The sequence below is a fragment of the Atta cephalotes genome, assembly GCF_000143395.1.
Source record: "Atta cephalotes unplaced genomic scaffold scaffold00019, whole genome shotgun sequence".
NCBI lineage: Eukaryota > Metazoa > Arthropoda > Insecta > Hymenoptera > Formicidae > Atta > Atta cephalotes.
In genome coordinates, this window is record NW_012130083.1 from 2,741,179 (window position 1) to 2,750,682 (window position 9,504).

The window sequence follows — 9,504 nt, forward strand, 5'->3', positions numbered from 1 at the left end:
GTAGTGTGTGTGTGTGTGTGTGTGTGTGTGTGTGTGTGTGTGTGTGTGTGCGCGCGCGTGTGCGTGTGTGTGTGTGTGTGTGTGTGTGTGCGTGCGTGCGTGTGTGTGTATGTGTGTGTGTGTGTGTGTATACATCCACATCTTCGAGTCGAATTGGCTTCTATATACAAAAAGATTTACATTTCTAAACTCATGAATCATGTAGAAATAAAGAAAGCATTTCCATACGTCATTTTAGATAACAAAATGCCTTTTCAGTCCCTTGTTACAGAAAATTGACAAATAACAGCTATCGGAATATGATACGTGACATGACGGTAAACACGATGGTCCCTTGGTCAAGCCAATATACCTTAACCACAACAGAAAGGGTTGTCATCAGCTTAAGCAGAAATGGTCGGAATTTCATCATCAAGGGTTGGCGCCCCTCTATATCAGCCTTCTCTTAGATCAGTGATTCTTAATCACCTCTCTACTAATTAAAATTTTTACTTTCCTTCAAAAAATTTTACATTAAAATGATACTTTGATATACATGTACAGATATACAAAAACATCGAACATATCTTAGCTTTCTTTTTTTTGTATAAAATAAAAATGTAAAAAATATAACAAGATCAAAGTAATGCATAAAAAATTAGAAGTTCTGTTCAAATTATATATCTTAGAAATTGAAATATTCTAAAAATATAAATTTACTTTATATATTTTCTCTTAGTAGAATTCAAATCTTTCTATTACGTTCTCAGAAAGTACAACTTGTAATTTTAAAAGTTGCAATTTTGTTATCTTTTTTCATGTTATCTTCCTTACAAATAATATTTTTTTAAATAGATAAAAATTATATACCATAATAAGTCATTTAATCGAAGTTGCTTATTCAATAGGTAGATCTCTATTCGCGAGCCCGCATAACAACCAGTTTGACAATTTAAGAGTTAAAAACCACTGGCTTAGGCGCAAGTCTATCGAACCTGTTGCTTCCTGGATGGCTTGGCAGGCTCGATTTTCCTCCGGCTATTTGGTGCCCACTCGGGTGCCACCCTTCGGCTATCCTTCTTTCTCTTTCGTGAGAAGGAGGCTTTGCCCAGACATGCATCGCGTATTCAGGTCTCACGATAAATTTACGGTTAAGTAGTTCCGAGTAGCAATCTGAGCGCAACTGCAAATCACGAACCTCGCGATGACGATAATTCACGGCCGATCTGGCAAAACCCCCGCGACTAATCGAGACAAACGCATGGCTTAGCTGGTAACCGATAACACGACTTCCTTTGTGTCGCGAACGTCGAACCTGTTGCTCCTGCCATGCCTGCACAGGTCCGCGAATAGAGGTCTACCTATCTATCTATCTATCTATCTATCTGTCTGTCCCCTGTTTTGTATGTGCTCGTTTTCACCTGGTTGCCCCATAGAGAGAACGCGGATGAATGCCCACTCGTTGATAAAATTCATCTGTCCGTTCGATCGTATTGCAACTATGAGAAACTCAATCAGCGGGCGATCATCTTCGGACTATCTCGCAATGATCGATATGTATTCACAATGTTGTTATTCACGTCATTCAAAGTCACGAATGAAATGCAGAGCCTAAAATAAAAAAAACATAGTTTCAACTCTGTGAAGTATTTTGAGATATCAAATACAATAAAATATAAAAAAAATTTTTTTCCAATTTTTAGACACATAAACGTGTTTCTTTTCCTTTTTCGTTGTTACTAAATAATGATTTTACGTTTAGAAGATGTTTTTATAACAGGTATATTAATTTTTTATCCGTTTCAATGTTTTTTAGATTTGCAGTTAATAACTGCACTTTAGGAAAAACTATCTCTTCGTGTAGCTTAAATGAGCAATTGTTCGCTAAAACACGCGATCTTGTGGATTCGTTGCGACTATTACATTTACTTTTCAAGGTGCAGATAATGCATAGACTTTAAAATCCAGCACTCGGTTATTTATATGCGAAATCCGTGTGTACCAAGATACTTCTCTTTCTTCAAATGCGCAAGCATCTCTTTTTATCTTGCGCATGTAATAAGAAAATATCGTTCCAGCTTCTACAATTCGCACGAATAAGTAAATTGTTTGAGAAGTCCACAATAGCAGGAATTCGTACACTCGGATGTTCGAATTTCAAGATACAATTTTTTTTACTTTTGTACCATATCAATACTATTTTAAATGAGTACAATCTCTCTCAAAATGTACTAATATTACTTATAATATTACCTATAATATTTAAATGTTGAGATGAATAGTCTATTGTACCATATTTTACTCTGTTAATATGTAGTCTATAGAGTGCAACAAAGTAAATTAAATTAAATATTTCGATATTTACAAATTAATTTAAGATTTTTAGTTTATGACTACGTCGTAAATGATTTAGAAATCTTATAAATGTTTAATTTGAAAAAAATCATCAATAATAATAAACTCGTATAATTAAATTTTAATTACATTTAAATAAAATCTGCAACAAATTAATTTAAAAATGTTTATCAATATCCTACTATCTTATGTAAACATTACGTTGCATTATACAAGCACGATATTATTATAGTGCGTAAAAATCTTGTGTACGAGAAGATTTTATTTATGCACGATATTACATTATACTTAGCGGAATAGATGCATCACTTCCGTGTTTGACATTTACGATGCCGTGCTTCGTAGTTTTTTTAGAGTTTACTTCGACGTATGCGTATAATGACGCATCGTAGCGTGATTGCGTTATAATGTTAGTCGGACAATGGATGTGTAATTTTAGCTCATAGAAATTAATCAGAATTTTTTATTAGATAAATTTTTTATTAGATAAATTTTTTTCTCAACATTCCACGAAGCAATCTCTTATGTCACTGAATATATTAATCTTGGAGAATAAACACATTTTTATGTTACGCAATCTAGTTCTTTAATCTTAAAAAGAAGAATAAATACTATTTTTATCTGAAATTTATAGATATCTTATTAATCGATATCTCTTAATTAAAAAAAAAATATCAAAAATATTATATATCTAAATAATTATATATATTTTTAAAAATATTATAGCTTTTGCCAAATTTCGTGAAGTATAACGCTATACATGTCGCAAAATCGCCTTAAATTTGTCATTGGACACCAAATTGGTCAAAAGATCAATCATCAAAATTAAACTTTGGAATTCTGAGACGACCTGAACACTCTCTTCCTATCCTCGCGGGATAAGGATCATTTCCTTACTCTTGTCGTGGGGTCATTTTAACTAATTGCTTGCCCGTTGCTAAGGTAGCCTCATATTTCTCGGTGTTGAGTGACAAAAGGATATCGTATTGTTTAGTGTGTGGTTCGGTCCGAAAATACCTGCAACATCAAAGGCGATATAAACCTCTGAGGTTTTTCGTAGAACCAGAAGTGTCTATGCTGTGTCGTGGCTCGAATCGCTGCGGCCACCGAGATTATCACCACAGACACACATACGCACACCTACACATAGATACTCGAAATAGCGAAGCCTCCACAGGTCGAATTGCCAGCACTCGACGGAATTGCGGGCTCGGCAAGGTGACGCCGCCGCAATAGCCACCGCCATAAGTGCTGTCCGCAAATTGGTGTTTCGGTACGGCGTAAGCGGGGAATCCGGTTTTTAATCCCTTCGGAACATGCGGTGTGCTAAGCCACGTCTTGTTTTTTAAAGTTACATGCAAATAAAATGGGAATGCACCACGATTTCATCGTGTCGTATGTTGGTATTATATCCGCATTAAGCGTTGGATTGTTATATGAAAGAAATTGTGGAGCAAGCTTGTCTCTATGATAAAATCGAGATAGGTATGTATCACGTTCTCCAAAAAAGAAGAGTAATAGCATTTTATATTGTAAGAATTATTCTCAATGTAAATTCAAATTAATCATTACCTAAATTTGAACAGTTCGTCGTTGCCATACCAAAAAATTATTGTAAATATAAAAAAATTTTAATTCCGTTTTAAATAGAAATTTAATGTGAAATTTTGTTCTGAACTATAAAGATATTTAAGACGATGTGAATAAAAGCAAAAAATTGCAGGGTAATCGTTTACGTTTCAGTCTTGAACGCTTAAGGGAGAAAAAAGTTCGAGATGCGCGAAACTTCCATCTCCTAGACGATCCCTTTCGCGTCAGGACTGTCACGCTTCGTGACATATTTTACACGGGTATCGCCGGCAGGCAAACATCCGTCCCGAAATTTGTCACCGCGAGGATACGCGAAACTGCCGGGCATTTGTCACGGGCACAGTTCTTCCACGATCCTTTTTGTAAAATAACAGCCGCCGTTAGAGGTAATAATATAAAATATGATACGCGATTAATCGCTCGTGTCATAATTATTCAAATTAACCGTACTCAAGGTACGGTGGTACTAAGATCAAGACAGAAGTAATAATCACGAATTATCGAGAATGTGATCTGGCAGCGTAGGTTTGCATTCAAGGACTCCAACATAGATGTGCAACATAGAAGATGTATTATACGCAAGATGTATATATGTGGTTACATAATATTCGAAGGTTGATGATTATTACGTAATCCAATACCGTACATCAATTTACAAATATAATGAGCTAAGAATACTTGAAAGTTCAAAATTCATAAGCAATGAAAGGAAATGGACAGTCATCATAGCAATTATTTATAACAAATAATAGAATATAAGATGAAAATAAATAATTATAATGATATAAGAAGCATTATTTTATTAATTACTTTACTTATTATTGTTTTAATCATACAAAATGACGAAATTTTTAGACAGAAGAATCTAGCTCCTAAGATTATTTTGTGTTTTTTTCTTATTGTTCAATAAATTGTAATAATTCTGAACTTTCCTTTTATAAAATATAAGTAATCGACAAACAATAAAACAGTTGTCTTCGTTTGAATTCGACGCTATCTCGTAAATGCAACCGCGAGATAAGCGGTCATGGCGCAACGCCGGAATTGAGATTAATTTCTGGAAAATTGTTGCAAACAAAACGAGCGAAAACTGTAATAACCGCGAAACAGGCTGGCGCGATAAATCATTTTAAAACAAGGCGTTCGCGCGTGTAAGATGAATCGTGTCGTTAAGGATGACCGTGACGCGTGAATAATACGAGGAATTTATTTTTCTCATTAAAATCGGCTTTTCCTTCGTTATCAACATCGACCTGGAATCTCCTCCTATCTATGATATAGAAACAATTAATCATTGATTACTTACGCTTTCAAAAAATATCAACTCTTTCGTTCTGCCAGCATATCACCAATTATGAACATGTTTTTCCGTCATTCATATTTTACACAATCAATTAATGCATGAAATTCTGATAGTAAAATCAACTTTCCGATTCAATAATTTTTAAATAAAATAATAAAAAGAATATACAAAAAAGCTGACATTATGCAATAAAACAACGATAGGTAACTTTTTCTAATTTATATTTTCTGTAATTTTAACTCATTCTTCTTCATATATTTTCAAAAATAATTCCTTTGAGAAACTATATATATTTTTGCGTATATTTATTTTTCATTATTAAATAAATTATAAATATAAATAATTTGTATACTTAAAAAAATGTCACGTATAATTTAAAACACTATTTAAAAGTTTAAAACACTATTTAAAATTTCAAATAAAAGTTCTGGTGATATCATTGATAAAACACGAAAAGTCTAAAGTAAACATACAATGTAAATAGTAAACTGAGATTTTCTATTGTTAAATAAAAACTCAATACTAAAAGAAATAGAACTGCTTCGCGCATAACCAGTTTACGATGTAATTACTGCGACAATACTTAAGTCTATCAAGAAAGAGATAATAGCTTTGTGAATATAAAAAAAATAATAAAAATGTACGTTCACTTCTGCATTGTGAAAAGATGATCTTGTTTCATTTCTCGGTGAATTGATGGAAATTTTTGAAATATACCTGTTTACATTATGTTTTAAATTACATTTCATAATTATCTGATCCTCGAAGAATTTTTTCTTAGATAATAAATTATTTTTGAAAATGAGAAAAAAAAGATGTGCCCATTTATTACATTCAATAAAACATACAATAGATAACTAGAATTCAAATCTATAATTAAATATATCTGTAATTAAAATCTATAATTATAGTTTATAAATATATAATTACTTCTTTCCCTCTGTCTCTCTTTTCTCATTTAATTTTCATAATGGAATAAACTAAACGCTTATATAATTTCAGGAATTTTTTATATAAATTAATTCAGAGGTATATCAATTTATTATGAAATGTATTTATATATGTATCGTACATCCATTTATTCAATATTTATCACATCTATTAAATGTATATAGATAAAAAAATATTATAACGCAGAATTATTGTTATCATATTATATATTTATATGTCATTTGTCTTTGACATGTACAGTAAATGTAATAAATATTCTTGATGATAAATTATTAAACGCGAATATATGTAATGGTGTAACATAAAATGTTTTATTATTATATTTCTACCTATATAAAACGGTTTTAATATTACATATATTAATGAAAAATACAATCTTCAATTGAGAGATCAACATGTCGCAAAATCTTGATTCATAGAGGAAATACTGATAATTCTTCAGATATATCAGCTTTTACTAGTAGTTTCACAAACACGTGTGTAACATAATTTACGATCTTTTTCGAAAGTAAAACCTTCAACAACAGTTCGCGTATTCGATTCTTTACTCCATACAGTTAAAATTTCCGCCTATAAATAGGTAAATGAAAAAAAAAGTTCTGTTACATCTCGATTCTGCATATAATAATTGCGATTATCAACATGTTTAATAATATCAAGACGCGATTATGAATTTCGATTACAGTTTTCATGGACGTATCAATAAATATGCAATTATTTACGGATAATTGAATTTCTCGCATAAAGTACCACGCGACTTCGTTTCAATTGTTCGTCCATCAGGTAATATCGGGTAATGGAAGTTGGTAATTGAAGACAATCGATATGATGTAAAATAATCAAACGCATCAACGAACGCATCAGTTGATAAGTTGGCTTGAAAAGACTCTCGAGAAAAATGGCGAGTAGGAATTACGAGAGAAACATATTGTCAGAGATAAAACGGAATGATCACAAGAATATAAGAGTAGAACAAGAATCATAATTTAATCAGTCTCTCGAGTTAGTTCTTCTTCGTCTTTGTGACGGTATTTAACTTGCGCTTTACTTTTCTAGAAATGAAAACTGTAGATGCTAATAGATCTATTAAGAATCCCATCATGGAGTTTTTATTCTGTTCTTTTTCTCTCTTCATCTTATTCCATTGTGAATCTGCATTAACTTTATGTCTTTCGCGTTACGTTATTATAATTAATTTTAATATTGCATTGACGAATTTATTAACTGTAATATTATAACATTATAAAAAAAGTTTACAATAATGTTATGTTTCGATAATGATAAGCTAATTCCTCAATTATATAATATATAAACATATCTGTTTTTTATCTTCTATCCCATTTTCGTACAAATATTTATCTGTGTGGACATATTCATATATACCGTAAAATAGGTAATCATATAATCATAATTGGGACTTTACTCCAAACTTTAATCCAAATTTTTAAAAATTTCTAAAAGAACAAGCATGTTCGAAATCACTAGATAAGACTTAAAATACCTTAAAATATCTTTAAGATGTTATATCGCGAGTTTAATGTATGTGTTATCTGGACATTAAAAAAAATTTTTAAGTTATCAAAATTTGACCCAAAGTTATATCAATTCAGAATCAAAACTGAATTAAAAAAATGTTTAAACAGCACCGAAATCACAACTTAAAATATTATAAGACATCTTTAATATGTTTATATAATTTTCATGTTCCCAATTTTAAGATACGTTACCTGAGTATTTGTTAAAATTTTAAAATTATTTAAATTTGAGTTACCCCATTTTATGGTATCTAATATTTCGATATTTAATACATATAAAAATTTAATACATATAAATTATTTAATACATATAAAAAAGGAAACAACAGAATTCTGATTCGCGTCAGCATCTATTCTCATTTCGAACTCGAATTTCGAATTTATTCGACGTTAAGAAATGTGTTTATCTGCATCAATGGAATTCTAGGAGGAAAAAAACTTGAATGCAGGATAAAATATGCAGTTTCCGTCCAGCAGTCGAGAATGATTACGTTTGAAAGTTCCAGTTACAATTTCTCTCAAAATGATTCTTTTTACGACGTTTTTCCCACCGCCGCGGGGAATAGTTACGGTTACGGCGGAAACTCGCGACGTTATGAAAATACAGTGGCTTGGGATGGCTGCTCCGCGCGAGTAGAAAGATCATTATCTTGGAGCGCGAGACTTCCACAAGAAAATGTAAACATATGTTTCCACGGTGAAAAAAGAAAGAAGCGACGTGCACACGGATTTACAAGAAGCTATCGTCGGACACTAAGAACAAGAAAGTAAAACGGATCATCAATTCTATGTATCGTACTTAACTATTATAGATCTCATATATCGTTATTCTTATACAAAATGCAAAAATCTCATCTCATTTTGTAGATATATATAATACTTTATATATCATTTTATGTTAAGATTCGAAAAGAAGTTAGCTTTGTGTATACAGGAAAAACTTTTTTAATTGACCTAAAACTTTGTAGAAAATAGCATCTAAATGTAATAAAATTACCGACAAAACAAATTTTCCAAGTTTTACAAGCCTCTTCAAAGTAATATATAAATGACTTCAAAATAAAAACAAAACAAACTTACAATTACGTTTACATCGTTCTTTTCTATACTTGATGTAAAATTCAAAATGAAGTTTAGTACAAAATGAAGTTTATTTTTATAAATTAGTGTAAAGACAGAAAGTAATTATTTTTAGACTTATGATATTTTATACAGATTTTATTGCACAAATAACGAATATGTACTAGTTTCAGTCGATACAATTTGAATTATCGAATCAAATTCAATGATCCCGAAAGTAATAGCGAGTAAACGAATACTATCCTATTTGTAACATTGTTAGCGATATACAGGCTTTCGCATAATTAACGTTGTTGCTTGTTAACGTAATATTTCTCACATCATCCCATTACGTTTAAGCTAATGAACGCAATGCGCGCTACGTGTTTACTTACGGATATGCAGTGGATATTGATTGCGGTTGAAAAGTAACATACCTGAAACAGGAAAAAATTCTTATTAATTACATCATCTTTTTCCATGCAAAAATAATTACAAAACGTGTAAAATTATATATATTCAAAAATATTACGTAATAATTATTTATCGCCATTCTCAGTATTGCCTTGATGAAAGATTACTTGTTTAAATCAATTATTATTCTATATAATGTTCATTAAACTTAATTAAATTTTTGTCAACTTTATACATTTTTTTGTAAAATATATGCATTAAATATTAAATCATAATAATAAATATCTCAAAAAATTTTCATAATCTCTCTCTCTCTCT